This window comes from Canis aureus, chromosome 16 (assembly GCF_053574225.1).
Source record: "Canis aureus isolate CA01 chromosome 16, VMU_Caureus_v.1.0, whole genome shotgun sequence".
In the NCBI taxonomy this organism is placed as follows: Eukaryota; Metazoa; Chordata; class Mammalia; order Carnivora; family Canidae; genus Canis; species Canis aureus.
Window position 1 is genome coordinate 30,260,201 of NC_135626.1, and position 19,279 is coordinate 30,279,479.

At 35.7% G+C, this 19,279-nt stretch overlaps 1 long non-coding RNA gene across 2 annotated transcripts in view; it reads right to left on the minus strand.

Annotated features, from left to right (window-relative positions):
• Positions 1-542: 542 nt before the first annotated feature.
• The window catches only part of LOC144286325 (uncharacterized), a 50,211-nt gene continuing 31,474 nt past the window's right edge, over positions 543-19,279 (minus strand). For both annotated transcript variants that reach the window (XR_013354380.1, XR_013354381.1), the window contains exons 3-4: positions 5,847-5,937; positions 543-1,526 (exon numbers count right to left, since the gene is read on the minus strand). This is a non-coding gene — a long non-coding RNA (uncharacterized LOC144286325). The remainder of the gene's footprint in view (positions 1,527-5,846; positions 5,938-19,279) is intronic.

The following is a 19,279-nucleotide window of genomic DNA, read 5'->3' on the forward strand; positions in this document are numbered from 1 at the left end:
TAGTTATTTCCATTCTCTTTTGTTAGCGTCAGTATGGTGTGTCTTTTCTAGCTCTATTTTCAAACTACTTATGTCTTTATACTTGAATTGGGTCACTTGTAGACAGCCTAGAGTTGAGTATTGTTTCTTATCCATTCTGACAATCTATTTTAATTTGTGTGCTTAGACCATTCACATTTAGTATAATATAAATATGATTAAGATTAAATCTACCATCTTGTCAGCACTTCTCACTTGATCTGTTTTGTTGCTGCTATTTCTCTATTTTTATAGCTTCTCTTGGGTTAGTTGAAAAAATTTTTTATTCAATTGTACCTCCTCTCTTGACTTACTGTTTATATGCTTTCACTCAAAGTTTTTATGGTGACTCTAGCGTTTTCAATATGTAACTTTAACTAGTCCACCTTCAAATCATATGCCACTACCAGATATAGCTTAAGGAACACAGAATATTCTGTATTCTTTTCTTTCATTCTTGCTCTACGGATGTCGTAATTTAATGTTTACGTGTGCTGTAAATAAATAAATCATTGCTTCTATTTTTAACTTTAAATAGTTAATTTTGATATACAAAGAGAAATCAATTTCATTTTATCTTCATTTATTCTATTTTCAAGGCTCTTCACTTCTTTGTGTTGATCCAAGTTTCTGTCTCATATCATATTTCTTTTGCCTGCCGAAGAACTTCCTCAGCATTTTTTGTACAGTCTGCTGGCAGTGAATTCTCCCAGTTTGTCTGGTTAAGTCTTTACTATTTGAAGTCATGGTTCTGACAAGTAGTCTATCGTAATTCTTATCTTTTTAAATCTGTATATAATGTGTGATTTTCCTTTGGCTGTTTTCAAGATTTTCTCTTTGACTTTGTGTTCAGTGGATTGAATATATGAATGAATAGGTGTGTGTGTGTGTGTGTGTGTGTGTGTGTGTGTGTGTGTGGTATTTACCCTTCTTTAGTTTCTGAGCTTCTTGGATTTAGAGTTTGATATTTGTCATTAAGTCTGGAGTGTTACAATTAGAAATGCTGAGTCTGATGTTGCTATGTTCACTCTCAGCAGACTACAGGCTTCAAGGCTTCAAATTCCTCTAGTGATATCTTCTGTTTAGGGTATGGGCTAGTTTGTGAAAGGGTTTGTCTCAGTGTCTGCTCTGCCATCAGTTTGCAGTCTTCTTTTTGCACCATGTCTCAGAGAACTCCACTCTTGGATTCTTCTTCTATTCTTCTCCAGCAGTATTCCATTATTACTTGTTACTGGACACTTGTTAGCCTGGTAGTGGTGGGAGAGGGGTATTCTCTGTTTTTCTGATTGAGCCCCTGTCTTTTAATAGGAACTATATCCCAGGGTGTCAGAGATGTGATCATGTCCTCCTCCTCTAGTTATAGACTGGACCTCATACTATTCCTGCTTTTCCTTTTGGTGTAGAAGTTTTTCTTTTTGTTCTCTTCCCTCAGCTGCAATGGATCTTCACCAATGCCTTAAGGGCAATGACATTTGTTGTACTTTCTCTCACATAGTTAGGCTTTTGGTCTGTAGTGAGAGAAAAGAGGAGGGTCTCAGTAGAGTCTTATGATCCTCCTTCACTGGCTGTTCTTCCCTTCCCCCATATCAGTACCATAAGGAACATTTCCATGGGACTCCCTCCAATCTTTCTGTGAACACCCATTTCTGAAAGAAATGCAGAATTTCATAGTTTCTGTAGCCCTACAGGAATTTCACAATCTCTCTTTGGTGTCCAGTTGCATCTTCCCTAGGTCGAGCAGTGCTAGCATACTTCTATCACTGCTGACATATGTGTTTCCTTACATTTTTTTGGGTCAATTAGTTGACCTGCAGCCTCAATGCCCCTAAGATGTCAAGAAGTGTCATGAATTTGTCTGGCTTTTTTCATGGTAAGTTTGAGAGTGATTCTCTTTTCAGCTCTCTAGATCCTCCAGTAAAAACATGAAGTCAAGTATATTTAATGCTTATCTATAAATTAATTCTTTGAGGTACAGAATAAATAGTACCCATATTTTATAATTAAGGAAATGGGTGCAGAATAGTCTCATGTCTCCAAGAGTGGCAAAGAGGCAGATGACACATAGTAGAACTTAAAGTGATCTTATGGTTTGGGATGACACAACAGTGACCTGCTTGGATTCAGGACTGAAGGGCAATCACAATTATATCCTTCCTAGTAGAAACCAGTGTAGATAGTTGATGACCTAATTAATGAGATATTCCAAAACATCTTCCTAAGGCACCACACAAGTCACTAAAAAGCAGATGCACCCTGAAGAAAGGGAGGTTGGATGGGAATTGAATTGACTTGTTTTCTGTCTAGTGGTAGAATATGTAGGCTAACAAGAAACTGAATGATACAAAAGTAGATAAATTAGGGGATCCCGGGTGGCTCAGCAGTTTAGCGCCACCTCAGCCCAGGGCCTGATCCTGGAGACCCAGGATCGAGTCCCACGTCGGGCTCTCTGCATGGAGCCTGCTTCTCCCTCTGCCTGTGTCTCTGCCTCTCTCTCTCTCTCTGTGTCTCTCATGAATAAATAAATACAATCTTTAAAAAAAAAAAAAGTAGATAAATTACAGTGCTTCCCAGCTGATTCTCTCAACCAAGATTCTTGCCTGGTCAATCTTTGCTTATTGTAGTTCAACTATGTTTCAGGCATCCAGCTAGGTATATTACATATGTTATCCTACTTAATACTCCCAACCCTATAAGAAACCTATTACCATCTTTAATTCAAGGATAAAGAAATCATGGCTTAGTAAGGTTAAAAGAGTTACAAAATTTACAGCTAGTAAGTGGCAGGGCTGTAACCCAACCTAGGCACAAAGCTCATACTCTTAATCAGTAGAACTCAGTAACTATATGGGGCTGAAGATAGGTATTCTTTTCTTTCTGAGATCTAAAGTACAAAAATGTGTTCCCTAAGATACTGTATTTCTTTGTGTAATGTTCCAACTCCTCTGGTCTTCTTGGAAACAAAATCATTACTCCAAATAGTATCCCTTTAGATTAAATTATTGAATTACGGGATCCCTGGGTGGTGCAGCGGTTTAGCGCCTGCCTTTGGCCCAGGGCGCGATCCTGGAGACCCAGGATCGAATCCCACATCGGGCTCCCGGTGCATGGAGCCTGCTTCTCCTTCTGCCTATGTCTCTGCTTCTCTCTCTCTGTGTGTGACTATCATAAATAAATAAAAATTTAAAAAAAAAAAAAAAAAAAAAAAAAAATAAATTATTGAATTACAAGTAAATGCTGTAAGGATATCTATAATACTCATCACTGAATATCATAGCTAAAAGGATTTTTCAGATCATCTCACTCAGAAGTCCTCTAGACCAGTGGACTCAGCATCATCTGGGAAATGGACAGAAATACAAAGTCTCTGGCCTAACTCCAGGTCTACTGAGTTACCAACTCTAGAAGTGAAATCCATGATTCTGGTTTTAATAAGTCCTGTAACTGATTCTGATGTACAATAAAGTTTGAGAACTACTGTTTTAGCTCAACGTTCTGCTTACAACATTTGAGATCTTATTGTGCACCAGAATCTGTGTGTAGCAAGGGATGAATTTGAAAGATACATAAGAGCCAGAACAATTAAAGGATTTGAGCTGTAACCTATACATCAAGAGGGGAGGGCATAATTTAATCAGGGACAGGCATAATTTGGCATGTTATTATTCATTCAATATATTTATCCATTTATTCACCCACCAAATATTTTTTGAGTTCCTATAAGGTATGAGGGTCTGAGCTACAAACTTGGGATATCATTCTATCAATAGGGTTAAGTGAGCAAGTATAACAGCCTAGGAGGGTAATAAGAAGGTTATTGTAATAAGAATGCCATCTACAGTGAAAGATAACAGAAGCCTGAAGGACATGGCAGTGGGGTAGTAAACTGACTAGTAAGTGATACTTGGAACATTTACATGAGTTTCTCTAAAGCTTCTATTTGTATCCATTTTGGTACAAGAAGGTGGATTAAGACCAAAATGACCCCTAGATTACCAATTTAAGCCAATGGGTAGAGTATGATGATAGCATTAGCTAGACTGGAAATATAGAAAGAGGAACACATGGTGAGGTTACTAAATGCTATATAATATTAGAGTTTCATCAACCCAACTGCAATGGTATGATCTCTGATCTGGGGCCATATAGTGATTTAAGCCATTAGTGCAAAATGTAACTAAATCCATTGAAAATATTTTTAATGGCCAGAAAAAGTTACCCTTACAATGAATTGAAATACTGACTTTTTTTTTTTAATATTAACTCTTTGTTGCTTCTGCTCACTGGTCTTATTTTGATCAGCAACTCAGAAGAAATCTAATTTGGAGAGTCCCTGTAGCTGAATTCCCAAAGAAATGTCTATAAACAAGTGTTTACATATTGAATCCTATTGACTGCAACTGTCATTTGTCTTCATTTCTGAGGGTTTGCAGTTTGCCAATGATTCTTCACACCCTAACTGTTCCTGTTTCCATTAAATTCTTCTTGACAATCTTAATGATTAACAAGTGAACATTTATATATATCAATAAAGCTTGCTGTTAAGGAATTCTAGAAACATTCTCTTTTTCAGTCATAATTCCCCTTTATACCATTTTATAAACTTTTTTTTTAAATCATGCTTAAAAGGAACACACAGAAACAAAACCCTTATGCTTACCCTCATTGAATTGTAAGCTGTTTCTTCATCCTTTGACGTCCTCACATACATTTCTCTTAGGTTTTTATTCGCACCCAGAGGTCTATGTCTTATTGACTCAAAAATAGCATTACCACAATTTTTTCTCACAAAACAGCACAGTGCAGACCTCAAGGCACCAATTATCCTTCTACCCCTAACATCATTTTTACTGTACTAGTCCTCCCTCGCCTAGAGTAAAATCAACAGTTAAAGGTCTGGCCTTCACTTTTGCAGAGATCTATGGGTTGTTCTAAGTTTAAAGGCCAATTTTTGCTGTCTCATTGTTTTGGAAGCTACGGATAACATTCAATAAAATACACATCTGAAAACACTTTACCTCTATTGTTTTTCTTTTTAAAACAAGTATTATTTTCTGATATTAATATTGACATATATTAATAGGAGAAAATTTGTAAAATGAAGAAAAGCATAAAGAAAAATGTCAAGATTTCCCATAACCCCACGACAAAGAGAAACAACGATTACATTTTCTTACATTTCTTTCCTGAATTTCTTCAATGCATATATTTTTACATTTAAGACCAGACACCTTTTTATTGCCTGCTTTTAAACTTTATATGACACCATATTTTTGCATGTCACTTAAAATTCGTTTCCAATAGGGACATTTGGGTGGCTTAGTCGGTTAAGTGGCCCACTTGATTTCTGCTCAGGTTATGATCTCAGAGTCTTGAGATGGAGCTCTGCATCAGGCTCTGCTCAGCACAGAGTCTGCTTCAGATTATCTCTCCGTCTATCTCTCAAATAAGTAAATAAATCATTTAAAAAATACTTTCAAGAGATTATTTTTAATAGCCAAAAGTAATCCATCATATAAATACATCACATTATAGCTTTAACAATTCCTAAATTTTTGATCACTTGGTTAGCTTCCAGTGTTTTGGCTATCACGAATAACTCTGTAGCAAAAATCTGGGTACATGAAACTTGTCTACTTTCTAATGGGAAAGTACAGATTCTTAGGTATGGAATTTCTCATCTAAAGGAAATACACTTTTTAAAGCATATAATAATTTCTGTCTCTTTATTTTCTACACATTTTTACAAAGTTGGGATCATGCTACACATATATGTACCTGTTTTGCATTTTTCATTTCATAATATACTGATATTTTTCTATTTTACTTACAAGTTCCCCAAATGTTGGACATTTCCTTTTAATGACATTTTTACGAAAATCCCTGTGCATAAATTTAGTTACATAAAGATGTAGATTATTTCTGTAAGATAAAAATAACAAGGGTAGAATCATTTAGAAAAGGGGCCTGAACTTATTACACATATTGCTGTACTGTATTCTCATCATTTTTAGTCTCATGATCACTGAAAAACTAGACATTTTTTCATGAGTTTTTGATGTATCTTCTCTCTTTCTGATTTGACTCACTTCAATTAAAACATGGTTCCTTGTCAGAGCACTTAGAACATACATATTCTTTTTAATAGCTATGTAGCTATATAACTCTTTGTATGGATACACTTGATTCAACCATGTTGCTCTAGGTTACCTTTTGTTACTCTTGAGTACTGCAGCAATGAAATTGATGTATCTGTGTGTGTGTGTGTGTTTGTGTGTGTGTGTGTATGTGTATTTTAACATTCCTGCTAATTAATGTTCCTGGAAGTGGAATTGTTTATCAGAAGCAATCAGAAAGCTTATGTATTTGTAATTTTGATACATAACTGGGAAGTTATCCTCTAAAAGTGCAATAAAATGCACTCTGACCAAGAGTCCTTGAGAGTACCTATTTCCCCCCACACTCACTAAAACAGAACATTATAATTTTTTTAAAAGCTTCCCATCTAGGGGCACCTGGGTGGCTCAGTGGTTGAGCACCTCCTTTGGCTCAGGTTGTGATCCTGGGGTCCTGGGATCAAGTCCTCATCAGGCTTCTGGCAAGGAGTCTGCTTCTCCCTCTGCCTATGTCTTTGCCTCTCTTTGTCTCTCATGAAAAAAATAAATAAAATATTTAAAAATAATAATAAAAATAAAAATTCCCATCTAATAATAAATCTAATAAAAATAACAAGGTAAAATCTCTACTTCTGTAATCACTGATTTTTTTTTCTTTTCCCATGTCCACTGTATTTTTACATTTCTTTATCTGTAAATGGCCTGATTATGATTTTTGTCTATTTCTTGTGGCTTGTTACTTTACATTGATTTTTAAGAGCTCTAAAATACACACACACACACAGTCCCCAGTTTGATTGATTGATTGATTGATTCATTCATTTATTTATTATTTTGGAGAGAGAGAGTGGGGGAGTGGGGCAGAGGGAGAGAGAGAGTCTCAAGCAGACTCTGCACTGACTATGGAGCCCAGCACGAGGCTTGATCTCATAACTCTGAGATCATGATCTGAGCCAAAATCAAGAGTTGGAAGCTCAACTGACTCTGGCACCCAGGTGTCCCAGTCTGTTGCTTTAAAAAAAAAATGTTTATAATATTAGTTCTAAACTTTGATGCAGTCATATCTGTCCATTTTTACATTGAAAGTTTCTAGTTGTAAATCACACTTAGTAGAGATCTCCCCTTCTAAGGTTATACAACTATTCTTCTTTATTCTAGCACATGTATAGATGTAATTTTATGTTCATATATTTGGCATATATATTTGTGCATACATAGAGATCTAATTTTATTTTCTTCCAAATGGTTAGCCAACTATCTCCACATAATTTACTGAATAACCTATTTCCCCTCACTGTTTATTATGTCTATGTTTGCATATGTATTTGAATCTTGTAATGGGTTCTCACTTCATATCCACTAATCTGTCAACTGATCTTCAACAAAGCAGGAAAGAATATCCAATGGAAAGGACAGTCTTTTCAACAAATGGTGTGGGAAAACTGAACAGCTACATACAACAGAATAAAATTGGACCACTTTGTTATACCAAACACAAAAATAAATTCAAAATGGATGAAAAACCTAAAATGTGAGATAAGAAACCATCAAAATCCTGGAGGAGGGGCAGCCTGGGTGGCTCAGTGGTTTAGCGCCGCCTTCTGCCCAGGGCCTGATCCTGGAGTCCCGGGATTGAGTCCCACGTCGGGCTCCCTGCATGGGGCCTGCCTCTCCCTCTGCCTGTGTCTCTGCTACTCTCGCTCTCTCTCTGTGTGTCTCTCATGAATAAATAAATAAAATCTTAAAAAAAAATTCCTGGAGGAGAACACAGGCAGTAACCTCTTTGACATCAGCTGTAGCAACCTTTTACTAGATATGTCTCCTGAGGCAAACGAAACAAAAGCAAAAAGAAACTATTGAGAGAAACTATCATCTATTGGGTAAGTTTTGATATATAAATATTACATTTCAACATGTTTTGCCTAGATGCTTACACTAGTAGGCACAAATTTAAGTGAAAATAGTATATCTACATAGTCTCTAAGTATCCCTTTCCGAAATATTTAGTAATCACAAGGGGACAATAGTAAATTGACAGAGGAGAATCTTGGCAGATAGCACTTACTCAAGTGATCAAAATTAGTATCACCAGCAATACATATCAATATCACATATATCCAATAAGATGTACAGAATATGGCAAATCACCTCTGAGGTACCCTTTCCAGGAATGTACCACCTCAGTCAAATCATGAAAAAAATGATAGACCAGTGCAAATTGAGGAACATTCTAGAAAATAACCGACCTGCACTCTACAAAAGTGTCAAGATCACAAAGGATAAAGAAAGACTGAGGACCTATCACATGTTGAAGGAGACTGGTGGGAGATGACAACTAAATGCAGTATGGAATCCTGTAAAAGCTAAAGGACATTAGTGGAAAAAACTGTTGAAATCTGAATATATTCTGAAAGTTTAGTTAATAGTATTAAAGCAAGGCTAATTTCTTAGTTTTGGTAATGGTTGTATGGCTATAAGTTTTAACATAAGAGGAAACTAGGTGAAGGCTATATGGGGACTCTACTATTTTCGCAACTTGTCTGTAAGTTTAAAATTATTTCAATATGAAAAAAATTTAAGTTCTTGCCCATTTAAATGCATGCATTCTTTCCAGTGAAATTTTACCATCTTTTGTCAAGCTTTTCCTCCCACCAATGCAAAATAAAAATGTAAATCTTGGCATTCTGATTATAATTGTTGAATGTGTATGTTAATTTAGGAATAATTGGCATCTTTGTAATGTTTAGGCTTCCTATTCAAAATAAGCATTTATGCCCTCCTTTATTCAGATATTTTGTTCTTTAGTTAAATTGTCTTCTTCATGCTTCTTTCACTCTTTTTAAAAATTTATGTTTATGGGTGTTATAATTTTGATTAAGTTGAATAATAGTGGGGAATGTAGGTATTTCTGTGTTATTCCTGACTTTAATGAGAATTCTTACAGCATTAAGCCATTAAATAAAAAGTTTATTTCTTATAGTGAGACATTATCCTGTATAGGAAGTTTCTATTTTTATTTTACTAAGAGTTTTGACAAGAATTAATACCATATTTTAATAATCAGCTTTTGTAATGAAGTATGGGAATAGATTTTCTGACACTGAGTCAACTTTGCAACTCTGGGATAAAGCGCAGTTAATCAACTTAATCATAATGTACTGTTCTTTTCACATTTTATTTAGGATTTTGGGAACATCATTTATATGTGATATATATGTGTGATACCATACTCTTGAATAAGATTATCAGCTTTCGAGAGCAGGAATAATATTTGGCAAATAGACTCTAAATGAAAGTTTTGTTAACTATTAAAGAGTGGTCCAGTTCATAATCTTTTAGTTCCAGACATGTATGTTTGCTAATGGACATTGGTTCCAGAAACTTATTTTCTCACTTCTCAAAACATAATCTCCATATTTTCCTTGATTCTCTTTTTCTGAAGATTCAAACTCTCTTAGCCCATGAGCTAATTCTGTCTTACTGATATGTTATATGGTCACGTGGTGTTTTGAAAATGTTTGATTTCACTGACAACATTTTAAAATAAGATTTTACATATAAATATAGATCTCTGGCTTCTCTTGAAAAAACGTAGATGTGGAATGGGAGATCACTAGATTCCCACTACTCAGGAAATCATAATCCAGCTGAAATATCTAAGTATCATACACAGGGACCCTTAGTGGTACCCAATCAATCGTAAAGGTTTTCAAAAAAGAGAGATTGTCCTGGATATGAGAGGTGAGACAAGATTTCACAAAAGAGGTTAAATTATGTAATGAAAGTGGGCATGAATATAACCTTGTGAATAAATAACTTCTTTGTCACATGGCTGAAGAAGGTAACACATCCTTGCCAAGCTACAAATAAGACTTCTGATAATTTATAAAATTTGTGATAGAATGACCTTTAATATATTGGATAATAGTAGAATGCCAGATTAATCTTTACTTTAGTTTTAAATATTTTTAAACCACAGGACAACCAATTGGTTGGCTCTTGTTCTTATGCCACTGTATCCATAAAGGCATAAAACTTTAAAACTAGAAAAGGTTTATCTTATTTCACTGATACCCATTCTTCCCCATTTCATAGATGAGGAAACTAAGGGTCAGACTGGTGGAGTGACTCACTTAAGTTCATGCAGTTTTTATGTGATAGAACAAGACTAGTGATTTTATTGTCACATGGTCATTATCCCCTCCATTCACACCATCACTGCTCTACAATGAGGGGGTAAAGTAAGTAGATTTCTAAGGTCTCTTTCATTTTAAGATATGGAAGGAGAAAATCAACTGAAACTGTGAGCTCAAGGCTTTATTAAAATCTTCAACATGAGAAGAATTTAAGAAGACTGTTCTCCAGAAAACACTGGGCTTAAGGAGGTTATAGGGAGATCAGGCAAAGTTAATGAATATTCATTTTTGTTTCAATGTTATTTTCAATGTTGAAACTGAGATTGTTTTAATCCTGTGACAAGATGCATGGAAGGCAAGGCTAGGGATGTAGTTTAGCAGTCTTTGTGAGTCAGTTTGGGTTTAGCAATGATAAGCATTCAGGATTGTATTATATTATATAGTCATTTATTTTATCTCTCCCCTACTAAAATGCAAGTAGTATGAGAAAAGGGTGTATTAGTTTCCTAGGACTGCTATAACAAATCACCACAAACTTGGTGTTTAAAACAAAATCTTTTCCTCTCATAAGTCTGGAAGCCAGAATTCTGTAATCAAAGTGTCAGCAGGCTGCTTCCCTCTGAAGGCTCTGAGGGAAAACCTGGTCCATAGTGGTTGCCAGTAATCTTTGGTGTTCCTTGGCTTATAGACACATCAACTCAAACTCAGCCTCCACTTCGCCTATGCCCTCTTTTCTTTGTGTCTGTGTGTCTCTTTCTTCTCTTATAAGGACACTCATTGGATTTAGGGCTTACCCTTGCCTCTTATGATCACATCTCAATCCTTACCTTAATTACATCTGCAAAGACCCTATATCCAAAAAAGTTCACCTTCTGAGATTCTGGGTGGACATGAAATTTTGGGGGGACACTATTCAATTCAAGACACAGCTTTTGGGGGGGGGTGGTTAAACATGTTGGTACCAGTATCTATGAAATGGTCTAGCAAGTACTTGCTAAATATTGAACAAAACTTAATTGGGGTTGAATACTGGCTGCTCCCTATACACAGCATCCTGTCTATGGACCTCCTTTGATGGCCCACATTACTTGTTCATGTCATCTGCTGAGCTCTACAGGCTTAGGGGTTCAGGACCCCTGTTCATCATGTTTAAAGTACTGCTCACTTTTCCCCCCAGCGAAATAGGGATAGAGGATGAGAAACAGTAGAGAGGGGAAAAGTACATTCAAGTTCCTAAAAGTGGCAATGTAAACCACAGCCAGCCAGCCAACCTAGATTTGGATCCTGGCTCTGCCAATAACTCACTGTGGGTCCCACGTACTTCAGTGTTTCCATCTGTAAATGAAGATAATAATAGTGCCTGGTGCTTTGTTGTGAGGATTAAATAAGTTGATACACATAAAGTGCGCACAGTCTAAAGACACAGAGTAAAGTGCTACAAAAATGTCAGCTCTTGGGGCACCTGGGTGGCTCAGTGGTTGAGCATTTGCCTTTGGCTCAGGGCGTGATCTCAGAGTCCCGGGATGGAGTCCCACATCGAGCTCCTCACAGGGAGTTTGCTTCTTTCTCTGCCTGTGTCTCTGCCTCTCTGTGTCTCTCATGAATAAATAAAATCTTTAAAAAAAGTCACCTCTTATCCAAATATCTTGTTGCCTAAAGTCAAAGTTCTTAACACTCCCAACCTCCACAAATACAATAGATTTCGTTTTCTTATTAGAGTTTGGGATAATCTCACATGCTTCAGGCAACATTTATATTTTAAATGGGGACCATACCAGCCTGCTTCCTTGTAATCACCTCCAAATGAGAAACAAATTTTCCTTTTACACTAAATATTTAATCATATTATGATCATATTTAATTACTCTAGGGAAAAGTTTTTATATAAAGAAACCAAAAAGCAAATTGCTTGGATAATGTATTTGTATCTCTAGTTTGAAATTTTCTCCAATTAGATACTCTAGCATCTAACTTTTTTTTTGCCACTCAATCCCAATTTGCCCATTATTAGCCTCAGAAGCAATTTGGTGGGAGCTGAAAGGAAGGAGAAGAGAATAATATTTGAGTACCAGGCATTCTGTTAAACAGCTTGTTAACATTTTTCATTTGATGCTATAAAATATGTATTATTAATCTCAATTTATAAATGAATAAATTAGGATTTAAAGACGCTCTGAGAATTTGCCCAAAGTCCAAATATTATGTGATGAAGCTGTTCTTTGTTATAATCTGCATGACTCCAAAATCTCCTATATTTATTATACAATTCAATGTCCAGCAATTATGATATCATTTATAGGTGCAATTAAACACACACACACACATCCCAGCATGAACTTTTCCCTAGGACTTTGACACATTTGAATGCAACTCGTTATTTGTTTTTTGTTTTTTTTAAGGTTTTATTTATTTGAGAGAGAGAGAGAAAGTGAGCAGGGTAGGAGCAGAGGAAGAGGGACAAGCAAGCTCTGTGCTGAGCATGGAGCTCAACATGGGGCTTGATCCCAGGACCCTAGGATCATGACATGACCTGAGCCAAAATCAAGAGTCAGACACCCAACAGACTGAGCCACCCAGGCACCCTGCAACTTGTTTTTAAGCTGATTTCAACCAGCTGCCTTATATTTAAATAAAGATAAGAAAACACAGGAAAGGTTAGAATGCTAGCTTTGACAATATTTATTTTGCAAAGAAGATCATGTTCCTTTGGGATTAGCACTGTTTCTCAAGGTAAAAATAAGCTATGCTCCACATTCCAAAAGCCTTATCACGTAAGCTGATTAATTATAATAGGACATATGGCACATATTGTTTATTATTTCACAAATGTTTTGAATCACCACTTTAAAAGGAAACAATCTAATTGTCTTCTCTCTAGCCTTCTTTTTAACTTTCTCCATGCTGGAAATAAATGAACTAATACTGAATATATGAATGAATCAGACAGAATCGAAAACCTAGAACCATGTCTTTTCCACCTTCCAATTAGAAGAACCAAACTCTGGGACCAAACATAGACAAATAATAAAACCAATGTAAAATAGCTGAAGACTCACAAGTGATGGTATGGCTTGTCTGTAAATTATGCCCTATGGAAAAGTTACTTATATTTATTCCCTGAAGCCTGCCAATGGGGGCAAACTAGGGATACTAGTTGAGCTTTACTGAGATGCAGAATTCTATGATTTATAAATGTATATTTATATTTGATGAAAATGCCTCTGGAATAAAACAGGCTGACTTAGGAAGTTGTCAATGTCCTGCCACAGAAAGTGTTCAAATAGGGGCTATACCACCTGGTTGTGAATGTCTTGATGAGGAAGCAAATACTCTATGAAGGTTATCCAAGACTGCAAAGATCTCTGAGATTTCTTCCTAAAGATTCTATAATTCACAAATCCTTTGGCAGACAGCTGTCTATGCCAGTTTTATTTTGTCACTTCATTTTCAACACCAGCCAATTGATCCCAATTGATTTGATTTCCACTACTAAACCTTTAGATCAGAGACCTACAAACTATAGCCCACATGCCAAATCTGGCCAGCCACCTGTTTTGGTATCATCTACTAGCTAACAGTGTTTTTTCCATTTTCAAATGGAAAGAAATTTTTAAAAAATGACTATTTTGAAAAAAAAAAGAAAATGACTATTTTGTAACATGCCAAAAGTATATCACATTCAGCATCCAGTGTCCATAAACAAAGTTGTACTGGAATATAGCCATACTCATTTGCTTATGTACTGTCTATGGCCGCCTTCATGCTGTAACAACTGGATAGTTGTAAAGCCTACAAAGTTGAAAATATTAATTATCAGGCCCTTTATTAAAACATGTTTGCTGACTCCTACTTAAGAAAGTAAAATTCTGAGAGCAGGGTCTATGGTCTTTATTGTTATTGCTGTAGCCCCAATATGTGGCACAGAGTAGTTTCGGTGTTATGGCTCTTGCATGAATAAATGAATGCAGGATGATCATGGTTACAATTGATGAAAAAAATCATTAAACCTACCTATACTTAATTTCTTTTGCTGGAGACCAAAAGAGATTTCTTTTCCCTCCTCCCCAAAAAGCAGAACTATATCATATATGAATAAAAGACTCAACTAGGTTTAATATTGATGCATCATGTACCTGAATGGCATAATGCCTACCATCCACTCTGATTGGTTTGGGCCATACCTCTCCAGTCATTAACAGTTTTGGAAAGCACACTGCAGGTTATTACCTTAAACACTTGGGCCTTATTCAGACTTTGCTGAATTCCCAAAATACCTTTGTCTTTTCTTGTCTTAATCATTTGGCAAATTCAATGCTCTCTGGAGGAATAATTGTAGGGAATCATTCTCTCCTTTCAACACAGAAAGAAAGCCAGCTCAGCAGTTCAATGACCTTTATTGTAGATTAGATGAATGTCATCACCTTGCTCCTCCCTCCACACAAAGCTAACATTAATACACATTTTTGCTTTTGTTTTTAAATCTCCCAAACATTTCATCAAGCAACAGTTTTGGAAACCCGGCTGAGAGTGCTGAAGTTTGTTAAAGATGCTTACATTGGTTCTCATCCCCTCCCACATTTAAAAAAAAACTATTACCACACAGTACTAATTATCCAGCTGGCACTTCTTGCAGCAGAGGGTTTCCAAGTTGCCCCCCCCCCCCCCCCCCCCGCAATTTGAATGTGTCAGGAGAAAGCCTAAAGATTTGCATTTCCTCCTACAGCTCCATGCTCTAATTAAAGCAATAAATACAGTTCTCTCCAAGGGAGAAGGAAGCAGGGAGGAAAGATCTCTTCCAATCCATTAGTCCTACAATGTGGTTGTGGGATTTAAATTCCAATTCACATAGGACAGTGGAAGAATCTGAACAGACAGAAGGAAGAAAAAGAGGTGCTGAGGGGAGAGGAGAGGAGAACAGCCCCAGTCACAGGAACAGAATAGAAAGTAAATGGGATGCCCCCTGAGGGACAGGACAGACATCTCCTGTGTTTCCTCACTTCTCAATTGTTGGAACTGGCCTCATCAATTTTAGAATTACAGAAATCTGAGCAATCTTTTGGGTCACAGTTGTGGAATGAGCCACACAATTTTATTTATGTATTTGTTTCATCATTGGTTTATTTTAGTTTTAAAGAACAAGGAAAATGGTTTAACTTCTTGGAAAGTTATCATATGACCATTGTAAATCATTTTAGCCTTAGAGAACAGTACAAAGAAGGAAGTTCCTATGTCACTTTAAATCTTCCACCAAGAAATAGCCATAATTATTAGGGGAATACCATTTCAGATATCATTTTTTATATGTACACAGAATAAACAATAGTTCTGAACCTTACAAAAACAGGATCATACTGTGATATTTTTGCATAAAAGAATTCACTTTAATTTTTATTTAAGAGAAGAGGGAAAAGTAAAAAATGACTTTCTTATTTTCTCAAAATATCTCTGTAAGGCTGATGAAAGGTACCATGAAAACTATTTAGTGGTTGGAGTCATTATATCTTTGAGTTTTTAAGACATTTCAGTTTTGACCCTATTAATTGACTGTATCAAAGAACAATCTCATGCCTTCTACCTCTTCTGTTTCTTTGCTTTTTAAAGTAATCATATTATCTTTATCATTATTTTTATTATATTGTCATGTAAGCAATTCACAAGCATAATTGTTCGTGAGTCTTAGACTGGAAAAGACTCCGTATATAACACTAATATTTTTATTATGAATCCTTCTTTTCAGATTTAACTTTTTTTGCTTCATGCTTTTATTAACTGATTTTGTTACCAGTTGTATGTGTGTGTTTGTGATAAGAAGGGCTGTTGGATGCTAAAATGCTTCATGTTTGAGTATATCTAATTGTCTTCATATGTGAAATACATCCTGGCTTTATTCATTATTCTTAGTCACAACCTCAGAACTCTGAGGAAGACTTTTACAATTGAATGCTTCCACGAAAAAGAATACTGTCAATCTTATTTCCCCTTCTTGGTTTCTGTAGGCATCTGAGTTTATGACAGTTGATTTAAGACTAGTTCCTTCCTTACACAAAAAATAACTGAAGACAAATAATTTGTGATACAGATTCCCTCCAGCAGCATATGAAAATACTTAATCTTTGCCATTCTGATAAATAAAGTCATATAACACTATGGGTTTAACTTGCTTGTCTTTGATTCCTAGGACGCACTGAACATCTTTTACTAGGTTAATTGATAACTGACTGCATTGGCTTTTAACAAAATCTTGGCCATTCACACATAGATCATATATGTAAATTAATATGGTAATAATGTAACAGGATTGATTTAATGAAGCAACTGCATGAAGGTTAGGGTGCTGGGTTAACATGATAAGATCATTCTGGCCCTTGCAGGGAGATTTTGGGTTTTGCTAATAATAGATATAGAGAATAATGGTATTTTAAAGTTAGAAGGACAACAGAATTCTGTAATTCAGTAGTTTTAAAACAGCAAGAATTCTTTTTTAAGTAAAACATTTTTATATTAAAACCTAAGAGGGACACCTGGGTGGTTCAGTGGTTGAGTGTCTGCCCTAGGCTCAGGGTGTGATCTAAAAGTCCCGGGATTGAGTCCCGCAGCGGGCTCCCCACAGGGAGCCTGCTTCTCCCTCTGCCTGTGTCTCTGCCTCTCTCTGTGTCTTTCATGAATAAATAAATAAAATCTTTCCAAAAAAACCTAATAAATAAAACAGACAAAATGGGTCTGCTCCAGGGAGCAAAGGGAACGTAGAATTCAGCTTGGTTTTTTCTCCTTCTGACTCCCAGGTAACTCCGAAAATCACAAGACTCTAGAGCTCACAGTTTGAAAACTAACAAAGATGGTATGGTAGTTTTATACTCTGAACTGGTCCTCTGCTTTCTTGGAACACAGAACAAGGATAGATAAATCATTCACAACATATTTTCTGACCACAGTGGAATGAAGCAAAAAATTAAAAACAAACAGATCACTAGAAAATTCCCCCTCTTTGAAAAATAAGCAATACATGTCTAAATAAACTGAATGTCAAAGAAGAAACAACAAAGAATATTAGAAAGCATTTTGAACTGAATAATGATGAAAGTACAGCCATCAAGCTGTGTGAAATGCAGCTAAAACCCTACTAAGGTGGAAATTTACTGCCTGAAAGTGCATATATTAGAAAATATAATAGGCTGAAAATCAGTTACCTAGTATCCAAATCCCAGAAGCGGAAGAAAAAATATGAACAACAAAATGAAGGAAAGAAAAATGGAAAAACATAATATAAAGAAATTAATGGAAAATAAATTTGTGGGGGATCCCTGGGAGGCTCAGCGATTTAGCGCCTGTCTTTGGCCTAAAGCATGATCCTGGAGTCCTGGGATTGAGTCCCGCATCAGGCTCCCTGAGTGGAGCCTGCTTCTTCCTCTGCCTGTGCCTCTGCCTCTCTCTCTGTGTGTCTCTCATGAATAAATACATAAAATCTCTCTTTTTTAAAAGAAATTTGTTAATACAAAAAATAAAAAAATAAAAAAGCAGTTCTTAGAGAAGACTGATCAAATTAATAGACTTCTAGGAAAAGTGACTCAAAAAAAGAGGAGATGAGAAAAAAATCTAACATCAAACATTAAAAATGAAGACATCAAAAAATAAATAAATAAATAAAAATGAAGACATCACTGTAGATGTTGCAAATATTAATAGATAATAAAAGGATACTTCCTGTGAATAAAGTTGAGAACTTCAAATTGACACATTTCTAGAAATCCCTATCAAAAATGAAATAAGAAGAAATAAAAAAATAAATAATCCCATATATATTAAATAAATTGAGCCTAAAATTTAAATCCAGGAGCGCCAGGGTGGCTCAGCTAGTTGGGCATCTGCCTTCAGCTCAGGTCATGATCCCAGGGTCCTGGGATTGGGCCCTACATTGGCCTCCATGCTCAGTGGGGAGCCTGCTTCTCCCTCTCCCTTTGCCACTCTCATGCTCTCTCTCTCTTTCTCAAATAAATAAATAAAATCTTAAAAAATAAAATAAAATAAAATTTAAATCCATTCCATTGTATGATCTCAAGACCTAAAAGTCTTTACCAGTGAATTCTTCCTAACGTTTAAGGAAGAAGTAACATTGGTTTCTCACACTCTTTTCCAAAGATTCAGGGGGAAATGTTTGGGAGTGGAAGTGGGTGGGAAAATTTTCATCTCAATTTAGGAATCCAGCCTAACTTGACAAGGGTATTATTCCAAAAAATAGACTTCAAAGGCCAACATTTTAAATGAATATAGGGTGCAAATTTTTTATCTAAATATTAGCAATTTGAATTCAGTGATACATAAAAGGATAATGTATTATTACAAGCTGGATGTTTACTCTAAGAATACGAGTATACCAGTTAATATTTTGCAATGACAATGTTGTTTGACAAAATACCCTAAAACTCAATGGCTCAAACAATAATCTTTTGTTTAACCTACAAGTCTGCAAGTGGGTCTTTGTAGTCCTAGTCATGGCTAGCTTCCTCAAATGTCTCTAAAAACTTCTGGTGGAAATGTAGGTTGGTAAGAACATTGAAAAAAAACTCTTTGGAATTATCTACCAATGCTGAACATATGCATATTCTATGAACTAACAATTCCACACTTAAGCATATACTGGAAGGAAATGCATATATATGTTCTCAAAAAACATAGAAGATTACTCATAGCCATACCATCTGTAATAGCAACAACATGGTAATTATCAAAATACCATCAAAAGTAGGATTAATACATAAATTATGTCACATTCATATAAGAGAATTCTATTTAACAATAAAATAATTGCTGTAAGCAACTATACCTATGATTGAACAAAGAGGGCCAGATTTCCTTCCTCCTCCCACAAAAAGGGAGAAAAGGAAAAAGTATAATTTCATTTATATTAAGTTCCAAGACATAAAAACTACTCCCTGGATTTAGAAGTCAGGTCAGTGGTTATGCTTTAGAATGCTATGATTGGAAAGAGGATTGTGACTTAACAAAATATTCTGT